Genomic DNA, 25,525 nt, shown 5'->3' on the forward strand with positions numbered 1-25,525 from the left:
CATTTCTGCTCTCCCGATAAAGTTGGGTTTCCACTGCAACTGATGTGCCTGGGTCACATTTTCTAATAACTCCACTGTTAATTAGCTGAGTTGTGACCACAGTTTATGTTATCTGTAACTGCCTGCCTGTATGTTCTGCCACTTCTCTGTCAATGAGCTGTGCACACCCTGTGTTAATTAAGACTGCAAGAATTTTGGGCCACAGGCCTTTCTCTCCAGTATACATACCCCATATGGAAGGGACTCTGAAGCACAGTTCTGACCATAAAGTTCAACTAATGTATATTTTTAATCTCAGCTTTTGTTTGGCTTCAGTTTGGCTACTTTGATTCACGTCAAGATTTGAGTTCCAACCAACATTTTAAAGCAATGGTTTGGACTGAGTTACAGTTCAAGAAAATACCAGTTTAAGTTAAAATTCAACTTAAATCTTGGGTGCTGATTTCTCATTTGTGATTCCAGATAGTACTGAAAGACAATGAACTGATGTACACCTAGGAGGAAAAGAGGACTTGCTAAGCACGATTTAGCTAGTGCAGAGGAAAGAAGCCATTTCATTGCATTTCATCATAGATTGTAGATCTGCTTGTAAATACAGCTTTCATTTTCTTTCCAGACTGAGCTAGCCTGGTTATTGTCAGTAGGGGGGATTTCAGCTCTCACACTGATACAACCTTGTTCTAGCTCCCCATCACTGAAGGCTTCTACTAATATGAATTTTCATGAAAAGAAAGCATACAAGCACATAACCCCCTCCCACACCCCAAGGCCCCCTCCCCCCCCTTTTTTTTTTAGGGATGAAATCAATAAGAATTTTGTCTGCAGAGGAAATAGCAGACAGGAACCTTTGACTGCCTGAACGATAAGATTATTTTCAGTTGTGTGTAACTCTTCATGGAAGCAGAGGAAAGCTAAAGCAGCAAAATAAGCGGTTCTGAGACATGGAATTTTAATGGCAGTTTAATCTATTGCACACAGTTTAGGGCATAGTGAGGAGCCTATAAACCACACAAGTGCTACAGACTGACATCTATGTTTGAGTCACGGCGTATGGTTGTAGACACAGCAACGACCATAGCTGGATGGGACAGAACGTTCTGTTCTACCAATGGCAACTCAACAACATCGTCTGCATATGACTCTCATTCTCTCTGGTATCCAATATTACAGCTTTTGGAACAAGAAAATAACTCTTATCCCACCCCTTCCCCAAATCTGCAGTCCAAAGCTTGCTACTCTTAGCATATTTAATTGATAAATAATGGAGAGTGGGGCTGAGAAAGAGGAAGGCAAGCAAATGGAGTTGAGTTACCTCAACAATATTCCCCACCCCTCACCCCCCTTTAAAATCTTAATTTATTATCATAGAATCAACCAAGTTGGAAGAGACCTCCAAGGTCATCCAGTCCAACCTATCACCCAGCCCTATCCAATCAAACAGACCATGGCACCAAGTCCCTCATCCAGGCTTCTCTTGAACATCTCCAGGGATGGTGACTCCACCACCTCCCTGGGCAGCACATTCCAATGGCAAATCTCTCTCTCTGTGAAGAACTTCCTCCTAACACCCAGCCTAGACCTCCCCTGGCACAGCTTGAGACTGTGTCCCCTGTTCTGCTGCTGGTTGCCTGGGAGAAGAGACCAACCCCCACCTGGCTACAACCTCCCTTCAGGTAGTTGTAGACAGCAATGAGGTCTCCCCTGAGCCTCCTCTTCTCCAGGCTTTCCATGTCCAGCTCCCTCAGCCTCTCCTCATAGGGTTTGTGTTCCAGACCCCTCCCCAGCTTCGTTGCCCTTCTCTGGACATGTCCCAGTACCTCAACATCTCTCTTGAATTGAGGAGCCCAGAACCAGACACAATACTCAAGGTGTGGCCTGACCAGTGCTGAGTACAGGGGAAGAATAACCTCCCTTGTCCTGCTGGCCACACTATTCCTGATCCAGTCCAGGATGCCATTGGCCTTCATGGATGCCCTGGCACACTGCTGGCTGATGTTCAGCCTACTATCAACCAGCACCCCCAGGTCCCTCTCTGTCTGGCTGCTCTCCAGCCACTCTGTCCTCAGCCTGTATCACTGCATGGAGTTGTTGTGGCCCAAGTGTAGAACCCTGCACTTAGCCTTGTTCAATCTCATCCCAATCCATTCACAATGTCCACTAAATGTACAGGCTCGACTGCCACCTTCCCTTCCTCTGCATAAACAAGACTGCAGGCAGTTCTGTGTCTTCTGAGACTCGCATCACTCTTTATTAAAAGGTGAAGTTGCCTTTGCTCTGGTTTATAGGATGCCCAAAATACAGCTTGCAAGCAAACTGCCAAGCAGGCTGCTGGGTAAGAAAGCTCACAGCTGTTCTCTGCCTTAGAGAGATGATGCGGTCCTGTGGCTGAGACATGGCTTCTATTCCCAGGTCTGCCACCAAGTGATTAAAGATGGGGCTTGAGGTAAAATGTGTTATGACAGCCTAAAGCCATGATGACAAAGGCACATTTACAAGAAACAGGGACGTGGTTCTGGTTTAAGGGTAAGGAAAAAAAAAAGAGGAAAACAAAAACAGGGCAAAAATAATAATCTGATATAGCCATAGCCTCTGTCCCAGATGGTGAATTCAGTTCACAAATGGCAGAAAAAGATCTTTAGCCAAAGGGTCTGGTATTGCTCCTGCCCTATTTTCTGATTGCTTTCCCAAAAACTCAGCATCATGTTTGTTAGTTTTGGCCAGAGTGAGTCTCCAGATGTCTTCCATGTCCTTCTCTCACACAGACACTCAGCAACACATAAAAGTGCCCTGTCCACTGACCATTCAAGATGTGACTAAAGCTTGCACAGGCATTTAAAAGACCCTTCAGTCCACCCTTAAATAAAAGCTGTATCAGGTGCAACCCCACCACATTCAGTGGCAAAGGGCTAGAAGGAGGTGCTGGCACTCCTTTCCAGCTTCTAAGAGTGTTCGTTGAACTAAAACCAGCTGCCCAGCCAAAACACCATAGGCTATGCAAATCAACTCAGCATCTCAATACCAGACACTCAACAGCTAACAAGTCCAGCATCTGTCAACCTACTCATCATCCTTTGCCAGGGAAAATCAACACACACACTGCAATATCTCCCTATCAACATTTGAGACTCAACATTGAGTAGCAGAGATAAACAAAGGCTGCACATCCAGTTTTCCACACACTAAATCACAGATGGAGTTCTTATTAAATGTAACCAACAGAGGTGGGCCAACCTCCAATCTAAACACTTTAAAACTTATGGAGAAAAGTTCTTGATGCCTATCTCCAAAGCTTCTTTCCGTGGCTTCTCTGTATGAAAACGGCCAAAACAAAAATGATGGTGTTAAAAACTGTGGGCCTGGGTGATCTCTACATCACTCTCCAGCTTCTGCAGTTTGGGAAAGAACTGATAAACAAACAGACAAGCAAAAAGGATTCATGCTTCTCATCTGATAGGTTTTTGGCTGTGCCATTGAATCACAGAATAGTTAGGATTGGAAGGGACCTCAAGGATCATCCAGTTCCAAGCCCCCTGCCATGGGCAGGGACACCTCACACTACATCAGGTTGCTCACAGCTGCATCCAGCCTGGCCTTCAAAACCTTCAGGGATGAGGCTTCCACCACCTCCCTGGGCAACCTCTTCCAGTGTCTCACCACCCTCATGGGGAAGAATCTCCTCCTGATATCCAACCTGAATCTACCCATTTCTGATTTTGTTCCGTTCACTCCCTGCTAGCACTACCACGTTACAAGGAAGATGCATAATTATATACATTTATTAAACAATTTACAAGATTTTGGATGGTCTGGTTATGAGGATGTACAAAGCAGCTTGTGTTGTGAGAGGCACTGCAGTGCTAAAGGAAAGGGTAAAACCAGTTAAAATGGCATTACTATTCCCACCACTTTCAGCTACCTTTCAAGTAAGTACCTGCTTACATTTTGTGTTTATGCCCTTATGCTTACATCCTGACTTCACCTAAGGTTTAAAGAGTCTGAGCTGTAACAAGCAGGGAGATTATCCTGGTTTAACACTTTTCATATTAAATCCTTCTGCAACTCTCTTTATCCTGCCCTGCAGAACAACTTGAAGGCACTATAGAAGAGGGCCATGAACCTGACACCCAACCCCACTAAAAGCTGACCGCAGGATAACAGCTTACATTTGCAGAAGCATAGTAGAGGTGTTTTACAGACTATAAAGACATATTCCAAAAGTCATGGCAGTCCAGGGAGGTCCCCACTGACTGAAAAAGGAGAAACATAGTTCTCATTTTCAAAGAGGGAAAGAAGGATGACCCAAGGAACTATAGACCATGCACTCTCATCTCTGGGCCTGGTAAGATCATGGAGCAGAATCTCCTGGAGGCACTGCTGAGGCAGAAGAATAGTGAAGAGGTGATTGGGTACAATCAGCAGGGCTTCACCAAGGGCAGATCCTGCCTGACAAACCTGGTGGCCTTCTGTGACAAGATCACAACATTATAGATGAAGGTCGAGCAAGTGACATCATTTACCTCAATCTGAGCAAAGACTTTGACTGTCCCGCACCACATCCTGGTCTCCAAACTGGTGCAGTCTGGGTTTGATGGATAGACCAATCAGAACTGGCTTGATGGCCACACCCAAAGAGTGGCTGTCAATGGCTCCATGTCCAACTGGAGGCCAGTGACAAGCAGAGTCCTTCAGGGCTCAGTCCTGGGACCAGTCTTGTTCAACATCTTTGTTGGTTACATGGACAGAGGCATTGAGTGCACCCTCAGCAAGTTTGCTGATGACACCAAGCTGTGTGGTGCAGCAGACAGGCTGGAGGGAAGGGATCCATCCAGAGGGACCTGGACAGGCTGGAGAGGTGAGCCCATGACAATCTCATTAGGTTCAACAAGACCAAGTGCAGGGTCCTGCATCTGGGTCAGGGCAATCCCAAGCCCTGATATAGGCTGGGCAGGGACTGGCTTGAGAACAGCCCTGAAGAAAAGGATTTGGGGGTGCTGGTGGATGAGAAGCTCAACATGAGCCAGCAGTGAGCACTTGCAGCCCAGAAAGGCAATCACATCCTGGACTGCTTCAAGAGAAGTGTGGCCAGCAGGTTGAGGGAGGTGATTCTCCCCCTCTGCTCCTCTCTGGTGAGACCCACCTGGAGTACTTCATCCAGTTCTGGAGCTTCTGTTACAAGAAGGATCTAGAGGTGTTGGAATGTGTCCAGAGAAGGGCCACAAGGATGAGCAGAGGGCTGGAGCTCCTCTGATATGAAGACAGACTGAGAGAGTTGGGGCTGTTCAGTCTGGAGAAGAAAAGGCTCTGAGGAGACTTTCTTGTGGCCTTCCAGTATCTGAAGGGGGATACAAGAAAGTTGGGGAGGGACTTTTTAGGCTGTCAGGTAGTGACAGGACTGGGGGGGATGGAACAAAACTAGATTCAGTGGGTAGATTCAGACTGGATGTTAGGAAGAAGTTTTACATCATGAAGGTGGTGAGAGACTGGCACAGGTTGCCCAGGGAGGTGGCGGAAGCCTCATCCCTGGAGGTTTTGAAGGCAAAGGTTGGATGTGGCTCTGAGCAACCTGATGTGGTGTGAGGTGTCCCTGCCCATGGCAGGAGGTTTGGAACTGGATGATCCTTGAGGTCCCTTCCAACCCTGACAGTTCTACAATTGTATGATTCTATGTCAAGCAAAACGCAGTTGCTACTTGAGTGGCAGCCTACAAAATCAGGCACTCCAGTGGGACAAGGAGACATTTTAAGTCAGAACACTCCCTGTTGCCCATAAAAATGGCACATTCTTTACCTCAAAGCAGTGAAGACCTCAACATTTCCCATCTGTAATCCAAATAAAGACAACACTCCGAGTATTTTGATTAAAACCAATGGGCTTGTATACAAATAGCCTCATTTACAATCTGCTGGGTGGCTGCCGGATGTCGAGAGCAAATGAACTCCTGCTATAAATTCAGGGCTTGCTAATTAGAAAAATGTGCTTGTGTCCCCAAGTCTGCTTCTCTGGAGGTAGGACTAAAGGGCAACACTATGTCATTTCCCTTTGCGCAGGACTCCCTATTGACTTCCATAAAGAAATTGGCTTCAAAACTGATGACAGGGCACAGCCCAAGCTGAGGAAAGAATAACTGATAAAAGAAGATGGGCTGGTGAGGGAAAGGTCATCAAGACATCTTACCAGTATTCTCACCCTGCAGTATAGTGAGTAGAGGGCAGGTCACAGAATCACAGAAACATTCATGTTGGAAAAGAGCCTCAGGATCACCAAGTCCAATCCAGAACCCTACCCTACAAGGTTCACTCCTAAACCATAGCCCCAAGCACCACACCCAAACAACCTTAAAACACATCCAGGATCGGCAATTCCACCACCTCCCTGGGCAGCATATTCCAATGCCTGACCACTCTCCCTGGGAAAAAATCTTTCCTAATGTCCAACCTAAACCTACCCAGTGGCAGCTTGAGGCCATTTCATCTTGTTCTATCACTAATTACCTGTGAGAAGAGACCAGCACCAACCTCTCCACAAAGTCTTTTCAGGTAGCTGCAGACATCAATGAGGTCTCCCCTCAGCCCTCTCTTTTCCAAACTTAACAGCCCCAGCTCCTTCAGCCACTCTTCATAAGGTTTATTCTGCAGGCCCTTCACCAGCTTTGCTGCCCTCCTCTGCACTCACTCCAGCAGATGATCTCTGCTGTCAGTTCATAGAATCATAGAATCAACCAGGTTGGAAGAGACCTCCAAGATCATCCAGTCCAACCAATCACCCAGCCCTAAGCAATCAACAATCCCTTAAACCCAGAGTAATTGCTACATGTGCACAACCACTGAAAACAGGATTCAGACTGAAACAAGTGCCTGCGAGTCTCAAATCACAGAATGGAACATCACATGGAACAGCTATGAAGGTATGACACAGCCTGTTAAATGTCTCCTCTGAATTTAACTAGGGGCCCAACCCTTACCTTCTGGATCACAGGATCACACAGGATCACAGGATGTTAGAGGTTGGAAAGGACCTCCAAAGATCATTGAGTCCAACCCCCCTGCCAGAGCAGGACCATAGAATCCAGCACAGGTCACACAGGAACACATCCAGATGGGTCTTGAAAGTCTCCAGAGAAGGAGACTCCACAACCCCTTCTATCCTGCATTAAAATATATTCATTAACAACTGTTTCTATTTCAGAATTCCTCTGTTATCAGGAAGTACTGACAAGAGTTTAAAGGCTTGCATCAGCCAGACTGCATGCTTTGTAATCTTTGCTCCATTTCTGTGTATTTATGCCTTTATCTCTTCAAAGCAAGATAATACATCCAGCAAAACCACACAGCCAACAGACTGAGAAGCCACATTCCCTCCTAAGTCAGCATAACCACAAGCATGCAAGACCTATGATATCAAATGCAGTACATCAGGATCTTGTTGTCATTATGATGTGAGCACAATAGGTGAAATCAGGATGGAGCCAGTGGAGCAACAGGAAAACAGATGAAGAAAGTCACTCAGTCACCAAAACACCTTCAAGTGCTTCTCTTTTTTCTCAAACACTGTCAGAACTGGTGACACAGTTATAGTATTTCTTTGTCTTAATGATTTGTTATGCACTGAATTTGTCCATCTGACAATAATCAGTAAGTTGAAAATTCAATTACACACCTGATTACTCCTAAACCTTTCTGCTTGGCCTAGCTTATCATTTTCTTTGTTCCATTGATATATATCCTGTACATATAGAATCAGAGAATTGTTCTGGTCGGAAAAGACCTTTAAGATCCTTGATTCCAACCCTTATCCAGCTCCTCCAAACCTGGTGCTAAACCATGTCTCACAGCACCACATCTGTTCTTCTTCTAAACACTTCCAGGGACAATGATTCAGCCACCTCAATGGGGAGCCTCTTCTGGTGTTTGAGAAACCTTTCAGTGAAGAAGTTTCTTCCAATATCCAACCTAAACTTACAGTGGCACAGCCTGATGCCATTTGCTCTCATCCTACAGATTTCAGGCTTGACAAAACATAATGAGATTCTCATTACTTACTAGGGAGTTTTCTCATATCACATCAATCACCAATATATTCCTTCTCTTTAAGTACTGAAATGACTTTATAATTCCTTCTCTTTAGAGTACTGAAATGATTTATCCATCCCATGAAAGATTTTGGTGAGAAAGAAGAAAATATCCTTGAAGGAACTTCTGCAATCCTCCAGTGTAAGAAGATGATTACATGCTAGTGAAAGATAAACATGTTCACAGGATTAACCAGGTTTGAAAAGACCTCCAAGATCATCCAGTCCAACCCATCACCCAGCCCTAAGCAATCAACTAAACCATGGCACTAAGTGCCTCATCCAGGCTTTTCTTAAACACCTCCAGGGACAATGACTCCACCACCTCCCTGGGCAGCACATTTCAATGGCCAATCTCTCTTTCTGGGAAGAATTTCTTCCTCACCTCCAGCCTAAACCTCCCCTGGTGCAGCTTGAGACTGTGTCCTCTTGTTCTGGTGCTGGCTGCCTGGGAAAAGAGACCAAACCCCACCTGGCTACAACCTCCCTTCAGGTAGTTGTAGACAGCAATGAGGTCTCCCCTGAGCCTCCTCTTCTCCAGGCTAAACACCCCCAGCTCCCTCAGCCTCTCCTCACAGGGCTGTGCTCTAGACCCCTCCCCAGCCTCGTTGCCCTTCTCCGGACACATTTGAGCAACTCAACAACTTTCTTGGATTGAGGAGCCCAGAACTGGACACAGGACTAACCAGTGGTCTAACCAGTGCTGAGCACAGGGCAGAATGACCTCCCTGCTCCTGCTGGCCAAACTATGCCTGATGCAGGCCAGGATGCCATTAGCTCTCCTTGGCCACCTGGGCACACTGCTGGCTCATGTTCAGCTGCTGTCAACCAGTAAGACTCAGTAGCTTGTACAAGAGAGAAATGGGAAGGGGGGGAGGGGGAAGGGGGGTGTGTGTGTAATTAAACTTTCTCCTTAAAGAAATTCATCTTGTAGCATTCCAGCACAGACAACCACTCTTCCCAGAACAACTCCCTGATTTGATAGTGTCATTAGTGTACCCTGTCCCATTGTGTTGGGAGAATGAAAAGCCAAATTCATAAGCATGACATGAAAATTTACCCTTGGTGTCACTGTGAGATGACCCCAACCCTAAAGCTCCACTGAGGAGTTTATTAGGGGCATTTTGTAACAAAATACCAGCCCAGCACATGGTATTCACTTCCTGCAAGCACAGTGAGCACAGCAATAAGATCAATACAGAATACACAGCCCTTCAGGGTCTTCTTTCCCCCTCCCTTTTTCTACTTTTCCCTACCCAAGTACTTTTCTCTTCTCAGAGCAGAGTGAACATGTGGCACCAGACACAGGATGCCTCTACTCAGAAAGCAAGCTGCAGAGGAAAGCATTTTGTTATCTATGTTGCTGACCTTCAGAGGAATACCCCACAGTGCAAGCTGGACCATAAAAGGAATTCATGTGTAGCCACTGTTTAGAAAAGTCATCTCCTTGTCTTTCCCAGCTATGGCACTGCCTTATTAAGGCACTGAAGTAATAGCTGCCAGAGAATCTCAGGAATGTTCTCAGCAGCAGCACCCAGGAAAAGCTCGTCATTTTCTATGTGCTGGAGATGAACTTTAAAAAGCTGTGAGGACTGTTCAGCTTAGCAGTTCCAGGCTAACAAAGGACACCTATTCTAAAGAAACTCACAGATGTGCTCTTTCTGTGGAAAGAGAGGGGATTTTTTTTTCTTCCCCTCTCCCCTTTCAATCCAGTCATAAAAGTTTTCTGCCTGAGGAAATAGTAGAACACCAAACTAGATGTTGAGAACTTCATCTTGAGGGATAGCATGAGGCACCTTATCAATACAATGTTGCAATCATCTCTCATGAAGGAAGGGGAGGAGGAGAAGGAGAAGGAGAAGGAGAAGGAGAGGAGAGGAGAGGAGAGGAGAGGAGAGGAGAGGAGAGGAGAGGAGAGGAGAGGAGAGGAGAGGAGAGGAGAGGAGAGGAGAGGAGAGGAGAGGAGAGGAGAGGAGAGGAGAGGAGAGGAGAGGAGAGGAGAGGAGAGGAGAGGAGAGGAGAGGAGAGGAGAGGAGAGGAGAGGAGAGGAGAGGAGAGGAGAGGAGAGGAGAGGAGAGGAGAGGAGAGGAGAGGAGAGGAGAGGAGAGGAGAGGAGAGGAGAGGAGAGGAGAGGAGAGGAGAGGAGAGGAGAGGAGAGAGGAGAGTGGAAAAGGACTTGGGGATACTGGTGGATGTGAAAAAGGACATGAGCCAACAATGTGCACTTGCAGCCCAGAAGGCCAATGGCCAGCAGGTTGAGAGAGATGATTCTGCCACTCTGTTCTGGTGAGAGCCCACCTGGACTGTTGTACTCATCTCTGGAGTCCTAAACACAGGAAAGACATGGACCTGATGAAGAGGGTCCAGAGAAGGGCCACAAAGATGGTCAGAGGACTGGAGCAGCTCTCCTAGGAAGACAGGCTGAGAGAGTTGGGGTTGCTCAGCCTGGAGAAGAAAAGGCTCTGGGAAGACCTTACAGTCTTCCAGTGGCCTTCCAGTACCTGAAGGGGGCCTACAGGAAAGCTGGAGAGGGCCTTTTTATAAGGCTGTGTGGCAACAGGGAGAGGGGGAATGGTTTTAAACCAGAGCAGGGTAGGTTTGTACTAGGTATTAGGAAGAAATTCTTTAGTATGAGGGTCCAGGAGTTCAGTGTCAATGCACCTCATCAGAGTCACAAAGACTTTGTATGTACACAGATGCTGCAGAAGCTTATCTCAAACCTAGTCTGAAACCAAACACATTATATCCATGCAAACCTCTTGGTCTCAAAGTAAATGGGCTGACCCTCCCACAGTGTTTAACAACAATAAATACCTTCCTTGCAAGAAGCTCAGCTGACAAGCAGTAAATCAAGTTATGGTAATTTGATTATTTCCACTGTGTGTATTTCATTGACTTAAAAATTTACCATGACATACATCAGGTTTAAATCACACCAAGAAGGCTCTCAAAGAAGGGAGTGCTTGCTCCAGTGAATCAGTTTAAACATCAGGAGACAATGTGTCTTGTGCTGGTGGAAAAGAGCAGAACTAGTATGGAGAAGTAACTTAGCAAAACCTTTGAAGAAGCCTTGCTTTTGTGTACCAATTTTCAGCACCTCTCTTAAGGCCTCAGCACAAGAACACCACAGTCCGCCTAGAGGGTAACCACTTGCTAGAATCATAGAATCCTTAGGGTTGGAAGAGATCTCAAGGATCAGTCAGTTCCAACCCCCTGCCATGGCCAGGGACACCTCAAGCTGTATCAGGTTGCTCAGAGCCACATCCAGGCTGACCTTAAAAACATCCAGGGATGAGGCTTCCACCACCACCCTGGGCAACCTGTTCCAGTGTCTCACCACCCTCATGGTGAAAAACAATCCAATCTGAATCTACCCATTTCTAGTTTTGCTCCATTCCCCCCAGTCCTATCACTCCCTGACACCCTAAAAAGTCCCTTCCCAGCTTTCTTGTAGCTCCCTTCAGATACTGGAAGGCCACAAGAAGGTCTCCTTGGAGCTTTCTCTTCTCCAGACTGAATAGCCCCAACTCTCTCAATCTGTCTTCTCAGGAGAGGTGCTCCTGCTCTCTGATCATCCACGTGGCCCTTATTGGTTTAAATAATTCCCACACTGAAATGAGTCACAAGCTACTTTAAACAAAACCAAGGGCATGTTTTCAGCAAATATGAAATGAAAACAAGCTGAAAAATTATATTAAAACCAATACAAACCAAAAAGACAGGCAGAGAGGTTGAGGGAGCTGGGGGTGTATAGCCTGGAGAAGAGGAGGCTCAGGGCAGACCTCATTGCTGTCTACAACTACCTGAAGGGAGGTTGTAGCCAGGTGGGGGTTGGTCTCTTCTCCCAGGCAAGCAGCAGCAGAAGGAGGGGACACAGTCTCAAGCTGTGCCAGGGAAGGTCTAGGCTGGGTGTTAGGAGGAAGTTCTTCACAGAGAGAGAGATTTGCCATTGGAATGTGCTGCCCAGGGAGGTGGTGGAGTCAGCATCCCTGGAGATGTTCAAGAGAAGCCTGGATGAGGCACTTAGTGCCATGGTCTGGTTGATTGGATAGGGCTGGGTGATAGGTTGGACTGGATGACCTTGGAGGTCTCTTCCAAACTGGTTGATTCTATGATTCTAACTACCTCCTGAGTTACAGCTTCCCCTTGATTTTCTCTGCCAGCATGACAAACAGGCTGCCCTTTCTTCACCAGACTATCCAGCAAAGACTCTGAATAAGCAAATTTATTTAGTCAAACCAACAGGTTCTGCCATAACAGGGAGAAAAAGGACATCTATTTACATTTTCTTAATGTCAACAAAGAGTAGGCTAACCTTTAGGTGTCAAATACACTACCCTATGGTTTATATTTTCCAATAAGCAAAAAGAAAAGCATTCTGCTTACTTTTCTGCTTCCTGTCACCCTTACTTGCTCCCCAGGAAGAGAAAAGCTCAGTTGCAAGGCTGTCACAACTACTGATCATTCTAATTCAGAGACCTTTCACTTCTGTTAAGCTGACCCCTCTGGTCACACTGCCTGCCAGCATGCTCAGGGACTGTGTGTCACCAGACTTCTTTTCTAAGCAGTAGTTGCCCACTGACCTTATTTCTGGACAGATATACAATTCTTGAGCTTTGCACAGATGAATCAAGTTGCCCAAGAAGCACAACCACCTGATTTCATGGAAGACCTTGATCACACAAGGCCAGTCTGCTCACAAGGAGGATTCTCTTTGCTTAGCACGAGCTAGGAAGTAAGTTATGATTGAGAGAGGGGGGGGGGGGGAAAGCTGATTATAAACATTTATCCTCAGTAATTAAAGCTCCATTTAAAGGCATAAAGCCCAAAATACAGGAGCTAATTGACCAAAATAGAGGCATCTGCAAGCTCAAATCCATCCTAGGTGAATTTGCAAATCACTTTTTTCCTCTCTAATCATTTGTACTGAGCTGTGAAAAGGGTAACTTTGCCCAGGCTGCCAAAACTTTAATGGTATTTGCATACTGTGCTTATTCACGTGGAAAACTTGTTAGCATTTGGCTTCATTTAATCTATGATCCCTGAAAAAAGAAAACCCACCAACAAACAAACAAAACAACAACAAATTGGCCTCATTTTTATAAAGGGAAATCTAATCTTCTGGTTATCTGGTTTAATTTCAGACATTAGATGTTGCTAAAATGCAAACTCATATGGAGAAGCAGAAGGTCCTAAAAAGCCACTGGCTAAACAGATTTTCCTGTTGCTCCTGAAGGAGTCTGACAGCAGGGTGGCCACCAGTTTCTGTCATGTCTATTGACTTGTACCATTCTGAGCCCAGAATACCCTGAAGAGTAGCAACACAATTAAGCAACAAGTTCAACAGCATTCTTGTGCAGTAAAAAGAAAGCTGTAAAAAAGAGTAAAAAGATAAAAAGAGTACTGTGGCCAGTTCTGGGCCCTTCAATTAAAGAGAGATTTGAGGTAATGGAAAGTGTCCAGATAAGAGAGACGAAGCTGGGGAGGGGTCTGGAGCACAGCCCTGTGAGGGCTGTGAGGGCTGAGGGAGCTGGGGGTGTATAGCCTGGAGAAGAGGAGGCTCAGGGCAGACCTCATTGCTGTCTACCACTACCTGAAGGGAGGTTGTAGCCAGTAGGGGTTTGGTCTCTTCTCCCAGGCAACCAGCAGCAGAACAAGAGGACACAGTCTCAAGCTGTGCTGGGGGAGGTCTAGGCTGGGTGTTAGGAGGAAGTTATTCACAGAGAGAGAGATTTGCCATTGGAATGTGCTGCCCACGGAGGTGGTGGAGTCACCACCCCTGGAGACATTCAAGAGAAGCCTGGATGAGGCACCTAGTGCCATGGTCTGGTTGATTGGTTAGGGCTGGGTGATAGGTTGGACTGGATGACCTTGGAGGTCTCTTCGAACCTGGTTGATTCTATGATTCTATGATTCTAAGGCATTGCAATATAACAGCTAAGAGACCATAGCCATTCAAGTCTGGAAATTTGCAGTTCTGGAGGCTGCTTTCAGTCACTTCCCTCTTGTTTAGAGCAAAAGGGCACATTAGATACTGCCAATGCTCTCCTTTCAGATGTCTCTACGTGACACCTCCTCCATAGGCAATGTCCAGTCTCCTGCAGGTAGTTCACACCTCGGCAGCTGGGCTCAGAAGCCCCGGTCCAAGCCCAGCCAAGATGCATCACCCATAGGTAGCTGCTTGGCCTCTGAGGCCAAGTTCAGATGCTGAGCCAGGACAGCCTGGCTGGCTTTACTCCCACCTTCCCTCTTAGCCAACAGCAAAGAGAGCTGTACCAGCAATTCCCCTGTGTGACAGGAACCATCTGTCTGAGCAGCACTTGATCACAGGATGTTAAAGGTTGGAAGGGACCTACAGAGATCTTCAAGTCCAATCCCCTGACAGAGCAGGACCACAGATAACATAGGAACACATCCAGATGAGTCTTGAAAGTCTATAAGAGAAGGAGACCTCACAACCCCTTCTATCTTGCACTAGAAACCAAGAGGTGGTGTCAGCAAGCAGAACAATTTGCTATGGAGTCAACAAATACCACATTAACCACTGTGGTATGCACAGGGATAGGATCACAGATCACAGGATGTTAGGAGTTGGAAGGGGCTCCTGGAGACCTTCAAGTCCAAGCCCCCTACCAGAGCAGGACCATAGAATCTGGTGCAGGTCTCACAGGGACACATCCAGATGGGTCTTGAAAGTCTCCAGAGGAGACTCCACAACCTTTCTGGGGACCCTGTTGCAGTGCTCTGGGACCCTCACAGTGAAGAAGTTCCTCCTCATGTTGGGGTGGAACCTCCTGTGCTGTAGTTTCTATCCATTGCTCCTTGTCCTATCCCTAACTGAGCACAGCCTGTCCCCTCCCTCTTGACCCCCAGCCCTCAGAGATCTATAAACATTTATCAAATCCCCTGATGAGCCTCTGCCAACAAAAACATCCAGACCCCACATGGCCCACCTCAATTCGAGTGTTGGGCCACCAGGATGTATTCCATCAACCACTTGCAACAAGTACTTGCAGGCTATAGAATATATTATTGCAGGTGAACGTACCAATGCACAATGGATTTGCCGGGAAACATCTTTTTTATGTGAATAAAGATACAAGGATTTTGAATCAGCTGCTGCTTCCCTGTAGAACAAGGCAGTAGGTTTGGGGCTTGTGCTTAAGCTAAGTGAAATGCGTTGCAGAGCATTGCAACCTCATGAGGTTCAACAAGACCAAGTGCAGGGTCCTGCTTCTGGGTCGAGGCAATCCCAAGCACAAATCCAGGCTTTGCAGGGACTGGCTGGAAAGCAGCCCTGAGGAGAGGGACTTGGAGGTGCTGGGGGATGAGAAGCTCAACATGAGCCAGCAGTGTGCACTTGCAGCCCAGAAAGCCAACCAGAGCCTGGGCTGCATCAAGAGAAGTGTGGCCAGCAGGGCAAGGGAGGTGATTCTCCCCCTCTGCTCAGCTCTGGTGAGACCCCACCTGGAGTACTGCATCCAGTTCTGGAGCCTCTATTACAAGAGGGATCTGGACATGCTGGAAGGTGTCCAGAGAAGGGCCACAAGGATGATCAGAGGGCTGGAGCACCTCTCTTATGGAGATAGACTGAGAGAGTTGGAGCTGTTCAGTCTGGAGAAGAGAAGGCTCTGAGGAGACCTTCTTGTGGCCTTCCAGTGTCTGAAGGGGGCTACAAGAAAGCTGGGGAGGGACTTTTTAGGCTATCAGGTAGTGACAGGACTGGGGGGAATGGAAGGAAGCTGGAAGTGGGGAGATTCAGGCTGGACATGAGGAAGAAGTTCTTCCCCATGAGAGTGGTGAGAGCCTGGAATGGGTTGTCCAGGGAGGTGGTTGAGGATCCATCCCTGGAGGTGTTTAAGGCCAGGCTGGATGAGGCTCTGGCCAGCCTGATGTAGTGTGAGGTGTTCCTGACCATGGCAGGAGGGTTGGAACTTGATGATCCTTGTGGTCCCTTCCAATCCTGACATATTCCATGATTCTATTAATAAGGTCTTTTTTAATCAAGAAGAGTTAATGCGGAACATTCAACCAACTGATTTGAAGTGTATCGATTTGTGTGCTGAGCTATCCACAATCCTCTGGCCTGAGAAGGCTTTAAACAAGGAACTAAATTAACCCTACCTGTGGGTACCAGGCATGTGGGAAGTGACCAAACAGCTGAGGATTCTGTCATAAATTTATTGTCTTTCTAGACAATGTCAAGGTGCTGGAGCCAGTGCAGAGGAGGGCAAAGAAGCTGGGGAAGGGCCTGGATAACAAATCTTGTGAGAAGTGACTGCAGGAGCTGGGGATGGTTAGTCTGAAATAGAGGAGGCTGAGGGGAGACCTCATTGCTCTCTACAACTACCTCAAAGGAGGTGGTGGAGAGGTTGGTGCTGGTCTCTCTGGTAATTAGTGACAGAACAAGAGGGAATGGCTTTCAGGCTGCAACTGAGTAGGTTCAGACTGGACATTAGGAAAATTCCTGTCTCAGAAAGAATGGTCAGAAATTGGAATGTGCTGCCCAGGGAGGTGATGGAGTCACCAGCCCTGGGTGTGTTTAAAGGTGGTTTGGCTGTGCTGCTTAGGGATACAGCTTAGGGGTGGACTTTGTAGAGTAGGGTTCTGGGTTGGACTTGATGGTCCTGGGGCTCTTTTCCAACCTGAATGTTTCTGTGAGTCTGTGATTTATGGAGAGAAAAGGTTAGGAGTCCAAGACTATTTAGCAAAGGTTCATCCAGGTTTTTGTGACAACTGACATAGGCTAAGTCTATGGAGATGAAGAATCCTACCCTGACCAAGAAAGAGCCTGACAACTGTAGACCCAAGAATCAAGTATTGAATTTCCTTCATTCTGGATTGATTAAGAACAATGTCTTTGGTCTCTGCTGCTGCTGCTGGTATCCTACATGAAATGCTGATGTACTACTCCTTCGCCAAGGGAGAGAAAATGGTGCTGGGGAAGCTGAGATGTTGTGCCTCCCAGAAGGGGCATCCATACCTACAGTTAGAGGCACTGCACTGCTATGCTGTGGCTGGTGCAGGAGGTTTGAAGCCTCTGACCCTTCACAAACCTTAAACCAGTGTTCCATTAATGTAGCTTTTTGCATTTCAAGTTTCTGAAGTTTGTGCCCCCCCTTTCCTCCAGCTTTTTGTTGCTGACCATGACATCATATGGTCAGTTGTCCTGGCTGTGTCCCCTCTCAGCTTCTCATGCACTTCCAGCCCACTGACTGGTGGGGCAAAGTCAGAAGCAGCAAAGTCCTGGATGCTGTGTAAGCTCTGCTCAACAAAAGACGAAACCATCCTTGTATTATCCACGCTCTTTTCAGCACAAATCCAAAACATCACAGTCTCACAGTATATCAGAGGTTGGAAGGGACCTCAAGAGATCATCAGGTCCAACACCCCTGCCAGAGCAGCATCACTTAGGGTAGTCTGCACAGGAATGCATCCAGGTGGGGTTGGAAAGTCTCCAGAGAAGGAGACTCCACAACCTCTCTGGGCAGCCTGCTCCAGGGCTCTGTCACCCTCACTGTAAAGAAGTTTCTCCTCATGTTGAGGTGAAATCTTCTATGTTCAAGTTCTTCTGTGTTCAAACATGGCTTCATACTAACTACTACAAAGAAAGCCAGTCAAAACCAGCACAGCTCTCAAGGCTGTTTAACATCTGCCACTGTATAGTAGAGATAACTCCACTGAAGGAATAAGAAGCAGATTCAAAAGCTGTTTGTGGTCACTCAGTGTTGATCTAAGATGAACACCCACTTCAGCTCACTGTCCTGGACAGGAAAATGAAAATTGTCTACTTTCTGTGGTGGACAAGTATCCTGCTGGTTTTACCTTCTTACCTTGGTGAATCAGCTATGCTAGCCTCAGTGGGAGCACTAGAACAGGAACAGGAGGGTTAAATACCTTACTGGGTCTGTACTTACATTCACAGGTCTAGACTGAAATTCATTTGACAGGGGTCAGAGCCTTTTTAGTGACTTCAGTTTCAATATTAGATGGCCACTTCTCTTTACTGTATTTTTGCAACAATTCCTCTCCTTCTCCATCAAATGACCTTCAGTCCATCAGCAAAGAGCACTAGGAAGGGCAGAGTTGTGGTTGGTATTGGAGTGCTGGTGGACAGCAAGTTCCCCATGGAACAACAATGTGCTCTTGTGGCCAAGAGGGCCAATGGGATCCTGGGGTGCAGCAGGAAAGGTGTCCAGCAGGTCTAGGGAGGTTCTTCTACCTCTCTACTCTGCTCTGCTGAGACCATACCTGCAATACTGTGTCCAGTTTTGGGGCTTCCCAGTTCAAGAGAGACAGAGACCTGTTGGAGAGAATCCAAGGGAGAGCCAGGAGGATGCTTAGGAGACTTGAGCATCTCCCCTGGGAAGAGAGACTGAGAGCCCTGGGGCTGTTTAGTCTGGAGAAGAGAAGACTGAGAGGGGATCTGATCAATGTCTATCAATAGCTGAGGGGTGGGTGTCAAGTGGAGGGGGCCAGGCTCTTTTGGGTGGTTCACAGTGATAAGACAAGGAACAATGGGTTCAAACTAGAACACAGAAGATTTCACCTCAACATAAGGAGAAACTTATTTTCAGTGAGGGTGACAGCACTGGAACAGGCTGCCCAGGGGAGTTGTGGAGTCTCCTTCTCTGGAGACTTTCCAAACCCACCAGGATGCATTCCTGTGCAGACTACCCTGGGTGATCCTGCTCTGGCAGGGGGGTTGGACCTGATGATCTCTTGAGGTCCCTTCCAACCTCTGTTATACTGTGAGACTGTGAGATTCAAAGTGAAGCTTCAGCTAAACTAAGAGCAGTCTGACAATGATCTTAGGAACTTCATGAGGTTTGCAACAGTGATGGTATGGTGATGAAGCAAATTGAATCAGCTTCCAAAACCGATTTCTTAAAGAACCCCAAGACCAGGGAGAAGTGAAAATGCATTGCTGGGTCAATGGCAAAGCATCCAGTTACAAAATTGTGGCTTAAGTGCCACGTAGGTTAACCTGAGAGCTGTTCTTTGGAGAGTTCAAGGGGCCAATTTTTGCTCTCAGCTATGCAGATGTGAAGGAAGCAGATCTATTGTCACTTCAAGAAGTATTTCACCTCAGTTTTTCACTGCAGCTGCATGCAGCTGTCACAGACCAAAGTTCATCAGCAAGACATTCACAAAGCACCACCCCTTCCAACACACACACACTCTGCTCAGCCCCAGGCTAAATCCTTCCAGTGTCAGCTACAACATCAAAATGACAAAACTAGGTGATTTTGTTCAAGAGAACATCTTTTACTGCCTAGGAAGGGGTTGAAGGTAGCAGGTGACATTTGTTTTATCCCTTGTTGAAAGCAGCCAGTCCCCTGTGCTGCAATCACATAGAGGATTTTTTTTTGCAGCCAGTTAAGTGCAGTTCACTTCTGTGACCTACACTCCAGCACAGTATGTGCCCTGTGGCTGGGAAGGCAAAGCATTTGTCCAGCTCCTTTAGGCTGTGACCACTGAGACTGTCTCATATATCATCTGCCTGGAATAACTCAGGTAGGGTTTAATCCAAAGCCCATTGAAATTGATAGAAATCTTCCCACTGACTTCAGCCAGCTCTGGACCAAGACCCCAGGGCTGTATCCAACTATGCCCTAGGTGCAGGACTCTCTCTGCCTCTGAGGAACAGTTCAAAGCCTTGGCTTTGCTGCAGAGCAGCCATCACCCAAATGGATGGTAGGCTCCTATGTTCCCTGACCTCACACCTGAACAGTACAAACCACACGCAAAATGCTAGCAGGCTGGCACAGCTAACACTGCTTTTCCCAGCTTGTGCCTGGAAAGTCTTGTTTCCCCCATGAGGTACAAGAGCTGCTGGGTCTCTGCCAGCCTCAGCATGTGCAATAAATCTGACAGCCTGGGAGAAAGCTTGACAAAGCCCCATATGCCTGTGGCTGTTGGCCACATGCCCCCTAGACAGGTCTGCACTGCTACAAACATGCTGATAGGCGTCCAGAGATCCTAGACAAATAAAAATAGTCCAAACATTCTGGATGGACAAACTTTCTGGGTGGGTGCCTGTGTGGGGAGGCCAAGATGTGTGGAATGCCTTGAAATTGTAAGAGCTTAAAACGCCAAAAACAACCCCCCCAAAAAACAAACAAATAAACAAACAAAAAACCTCACTACCTTTCTGAGTTGGTAGCAATCACTATCTGAGTTGCCACAGGATGAACTGCTAACCAAAGCACATGCCAGGGAGGAATTGCACTGCTGGTCTTTAAAGACAAAGCCAGTATCTCCTCAAGATCAAGCCTTAGCTTATCCATCCAGAATGCCAGGGCTGTGCAGCACAACAAATCATTGTTTCCAACAGTGTTCTAATAGAAAAGAAGAAAACTAACAATACAAAACATCCAACCAGACAAAAAGTCTAATATCACAGGATCACAGGATGTCAGGGGTTGGAAGGGACCCAAAGAGATCATCAAGTCCAACCTCCCTGACAGAGCAGGACCATACAATCTAGCTCAGGTCACAGAGGAATGTATCCAGATGGGCCTTGAAACTCTGCAGAGAAGGAGACTCCACAACCCCCCTGGGGAGCCTGTTCCAGTGCTCTGTAAGCCTTACAGTGAAGAAGTTCCCTCTTGTGTTGAGGTGGAACCTCCTGTGCTGCAGCTTACATCCATTGCTCCTTGTCCTATCACAGGGAGCAACTGAGCAGAGCCTGTCCTCTCCTTCCTGACCCCCAGCCCTCAGATATTTATCAACATTTATTAAATCCCCTCTAAGTCTTCTCTTTTCCAGACTAAACAGCCCCAGGTCCCTCAGACTCTCCTCACCAAGCAGTGCTCCAATCTCCTAATCATCCTTGTAGTCCTCTGATGGACTTTCTCCCTGTCCCTCCTAAACTGGGCAGCCCAAAACTGAACACAGCACTCAAGATGAGGTCTCACCAGGGCAGAGTAGAGGGGAAGGAGAACCTCCCTGGATCTGCTGGACACACTCCTCTTAATGCACCCCAGGATCCCATTTGCCTTCTTGGCCACCAGGGCACATTGCTGTCCCATGGACAATTTGTTATCCACCAGGACTACCAAGTCCTTCTCCACCTAGCAGCTTTCCAGCAGATCACCTCCTAACCTGTACTGGTGCAGTTTATTCTTCCTCCCCAGATGCAGGACTCTGCCCTTATCCTTGTTGAACCTCATTTGGTTCCTCTGTGCCCAGCTCTCAGTCTGTCCTAGTCTCGCTGGATGGCTGCACAGCCTTCAGCTGTATCAGCCAAGCCTCACATAGAATCATAGAATCAACCAGGTTGGAAGAGACCTCCAAGACCATCCAGTGCAACCAATCATGCAGCCCTAAGCAATCAACCAGACCATGGCACTAAGCACCTCATCCAGTGTTCAAGGATCAAACTTGCCTTAAGCATCTCAAAGTTTTGACATAAAAGTGGCTGCACATCAGTGGCACCAGCAGGACAGACAGCTGGGCAGCTGACAGTACATGTATCCTGATCAGCTCCCACATGGCCTCTGGCCCCTGGGGAAGACACAATAAGGTCAAGCCACTCCCTTCTGGACCTGTGGTGCTTAACTCCATGTTGCTATCAGGTATGTGCACCCCTCCATCACAGAATCACAGAATCAACCAGGTTGGAAAAGACCTCAAGGATCATCAAAGTCACCCAAGACCTCATGACTACTAAACCATGGCACCAAGTGCCACGTCCAATCCACTCTTGAACACCTCCAGGGATGGTGACTCCACCACCTCCGTGGGCAGCACATTCCAATGGCAAATCTCTCTCTCTGTGAAGAACTTTCTCCTAATATCCAACCTAGACCTCCCCTGGCACAGCTTGAGACTGTGTCCTCTTGTTCTGGTACTGCTTGCCTGGGAGAAGAGCCCAACCCCCACCTGGCTACAACCTCCCTTCAGGTAGTTGTAGACAGCAACGAGGTCACCCCTGAGCCTCCTCTTCTCCAGGCTGGGAAGGCAGGCTTTCCGTGTCTTGATCCCAGGAAACAGCAGACTGCATCACTGCGGCTGGCCGATGGAACAGCAGCTACAAATCCTGCTGCCTGATATGGCTGCTTGCTCTTCTGGATTTACTGCTCAACTCAGAGAAGCCTAAACTGTGCTTGTGGGACCTGGCAGACATCCTACCACCTACATATGATCAACCATCTGTCCATCTCCCAGAGTAGAAGTGTACAACCCACAGTGGTTTCCCCATAGCAAGGCTACTGCCCACTGATGGAAGAGTGCAGGGAAATGCAGGGAGCAGTAGTCAGAGCTGATGGAGCATGATCAGCCTTTGTGCCACTCTTTAGGGCTGTGGTGGGTTGAAATTACACACCCCACACCACCAGCCCAGCTAATTTGGAGAAACTACCCTCCAAAATAAATTACTAGTCTAGCTCAGAAGGTTTTGGAAGGAAATGAAGCTCTGCTTACATGCAAACTAAACTCTGCAAATATGAAATGCAATACACAACAAAATATACAATAGATGTACAGTAGAGAGATATTTACAAATTAGAATCATAGAATGAACCAGGTTGGAAGAGACCTCAGTGATCATCCAGTCCAACCTATCACCCAGCCCTATCCAATCAACCAGACCATGGCACTAAGTGCCTCATCCAGGCTTCTCTTGAACATCTCCAGGAATGGCGACTTCACCACTTCCCTGGGCAGCACATTCCAATGGCAAATCTCTCTCTCTGTGAAGAACTTCCTCCTAACACCCAGGTCTACCTCCACTGGTGCAGCTTGAGACTGTGTCCTGTTGTTCTGCTGCTGGTTGCCTGGGAGAAGAGACCAGCCCCCACCTGGCTGCAACCTCCCTTCAGGTAGTTGTAGAGAGCAATGAGGTCACCCCTGAGCCTCCTCTTCTCCAGGCTAAACACCCCCAGCTCCCTCAGCCTCTCCTCACAGGGCTGTGCTCCAGACCCCTCACCAGCTTCATTGCCCTTCTCTGGACACGTTCCAATACCTCAACATCTCTCTTGAATTGAGGAGCCCAGAAACAACACAGAAACTCCTTAGACCCCCCTGGACAGATCTAGGGGACCCATTCACCTCCTCCCCCACTCCCTCCTCCTCCCCCACTTCCTCCCTTCTTCCCCTTACCTCACACAGTAGTCAAAACAGAGATCCCCTGGCAAGGCCACAGAAGAGAGAGGAGTTGCAAGTAGAAGCAACAGAAGAAGAAAAGAGAGACAGAACTCTTTATGCCACTACTCTATATCCCCAGTAGCAAGCCAATGAATTCTATAGGCCTTATCATTATTTTTCTTTTGTATCCAATGGTAATTTATTTTACTTTTTTGCAGTCAGGGACGAGGCTAAAGTTCCCCCTTCAAACTGCAACAAGGACTGCACAATTCACTTGATAAAACACCTGAAAGCACTCTGACAGAGGAAGGTCTGGCAAGCAGGTTGGTGTGGCTTAAGGCACGTACACACACACACATTTTTAAATGTGTGTGCATTTTTAAATGTGTGTTGCATTTTTAAAGGTGAACCCCAAATCCCTAAATGTCTGATTTTACCAAAAAAACCAATCCAGCTTTATTTTTAACTTTTTTTTTTCTGTAATAAGCTTGGTGTGAGTGGCACAATGCAAGAGAGGCAGATGCTCAGCTCCTCCCCGGTGTTGTCCCTGCTAGGGCAGGTTTTGTGAGGTCCCAGCTGCCAGAGTCTCATCTGAACTGAGAATCACACTCTGCTATGGTTGAGGCAGACTGGAAATAAAAAGGCCAGACTAAATTATTTTTAAGATCTCAAGGTTTTTAAAGCAGTCTTGTGACTTTTAAGGGGTCTGACTCATGATACTTGAATGCTTTAATTTAGCAGCAGCAGAGAGAGTACAGCAAGCTTTAGCATACACCAATTTACTGCTAAAAGCCTTCAAATGCATGGGAAAGGGCACGGAGTGCTTCTGTAGTGATTTGCCAGAGAAGTGGGACATGGGCCCCAGCCCTTCTCCTCCAGCTGGGTTGCCATCGATCTTGCCTCCTCCACTGAAGTTACTACACAAAACCCCAGCAAAGCTGCCCCAGATGCAGCAAAAGTGCTCCCAAAAGCAAATATGGGTGGGTGGGGACAAGGCTGTTTCCAGTGTCAGCAGCCATAGCTCTCTGGAGCAATTGCTTGGCTTTTCCATCCCCCAGGGACAGGTACTGCCATCAGCCTGCAGGGCTGCCCAGGGAGGGTTCCTTCAAGGGACAGTGGTGAGCTGCTGCTTGCAGCTTTTGCCTCCCCAGGGCTCTGGTTTCTCTGGGCATGATCAGGGGCCAGAGCTGGACTCCTATGTAAAATTTCAGGCTGCACAGGGACTTATGGATTCACCTGAAGTCCTGGATATCAGCTTCTATGCCAGAAAGGGCAGAGCCCCTTGTCCCTAACTCCCTGCAGCTGTCACTGCCTCTGCAAGCCAGCCATGCCACATTGCTGATGATCAGACCACACCACAGCTTCTGCACACTCACACAAGAGCTTAGGAAGTTTCAGTGACATTTTTTCCGTAGTAGAAAACATCTCCCAAACTACACCCCACAACATCTTGCCTAGGCCACCATTAGCAACAAACCCTAAAGTCTCAGCCTTTCCTTAAAAAGATTTTCTTAAAGCACACTTACAGTAGAAGTGCACAATTGCCCTGTGTTATAACATGTGCTTGGATGGGCTCTGCAATCCCTCCCACTCTGCTCAACAAAAACATGTTGCCTCAGTCCTGGGGGGAAACCTTCTGGAAGAAGAAGACAGTTCAGTGCATGGCGCATTTGCTTCTCTGCCTTCTGGGGATGTCATCCACCAGGTGATGGCTGTATTTTGCAAAGGGAAGCTGCCACCTCATTTCCCAGCTGCCACCTCATTTCCCTTTGGACACCAGGCTGCACATGAGTTTATTTATCTGCAGGCAATGCTGCTGCTTTCCAGAGCTCATGGATTCAGCTTATGGCCTGAGGAGAGTTCACTCAGCATCATAGAGTCACAAAAGAAATTCAAGATAATTGAGTATTCAGTATGGTAACCCTTTGAAAAGAAATAGATCAGTTGCATCTTGTCTACCTGGCATTTACCCCCCATCTCCCCAACCAGCATCAGCTTCCACCAGAGAGCCCTGCTCATATAGCAGAGCCTTATTAAAAAACTTCAAAGCAGGCATACAAAATATATTTGCTATTGCATTCTGTTGACTTCCATTTAAAACTGCTCTAAAAATGTATTTTCTCCTGCAGTGCTTAAAACACCACAGTTTTATTCCAGCACATGGAAAGACCAGAAAACAAATTAAATGCAAAAATGTGCTTCAACATAAGTTACTATTTTTTTTTCTTCTTAGCCACTGCAGTGCTAATAAACTAAATCAGATTCTTGTATCAAAGAAGACATTACAAAAATAAATGGAGCCTGACTGCTTACTCCAGTGTAAATCATTCCACTAAAGCAAACAGAACTGTACAGGTGTAAAATGGG

General features: G+C 47.1%; 1 protein-coding gene across 1 annotated transcript in view; it reads right to left on the reverse strand.

Annotated features, from left to right (window-relative positions):
* The window catches only part of CALD1 (caldesmon 1), a 160,370-nt gene that overhangs the window by 101,819 nt on the left and 33,026 nt on the right, over positions 1-25,525 (reverse strand). The gene's annotated exons all lie outside the window — the stretch shown is intronic.

This window comes from Indicator indicator, chromosome 14 (assembly GCF_027791375.1).
Source record: "Indicator indicator isolate 239-I01 chromosome 14, UM_Iind_1.1, whole genome shotgun sequence".
Taxonomy (NCBI): domain Eukaryota; kingdom Metazoa; phylum Chordata; class Aves; order Piciformes; family Indicatoridae; genus Indicator; species Indicator indicator.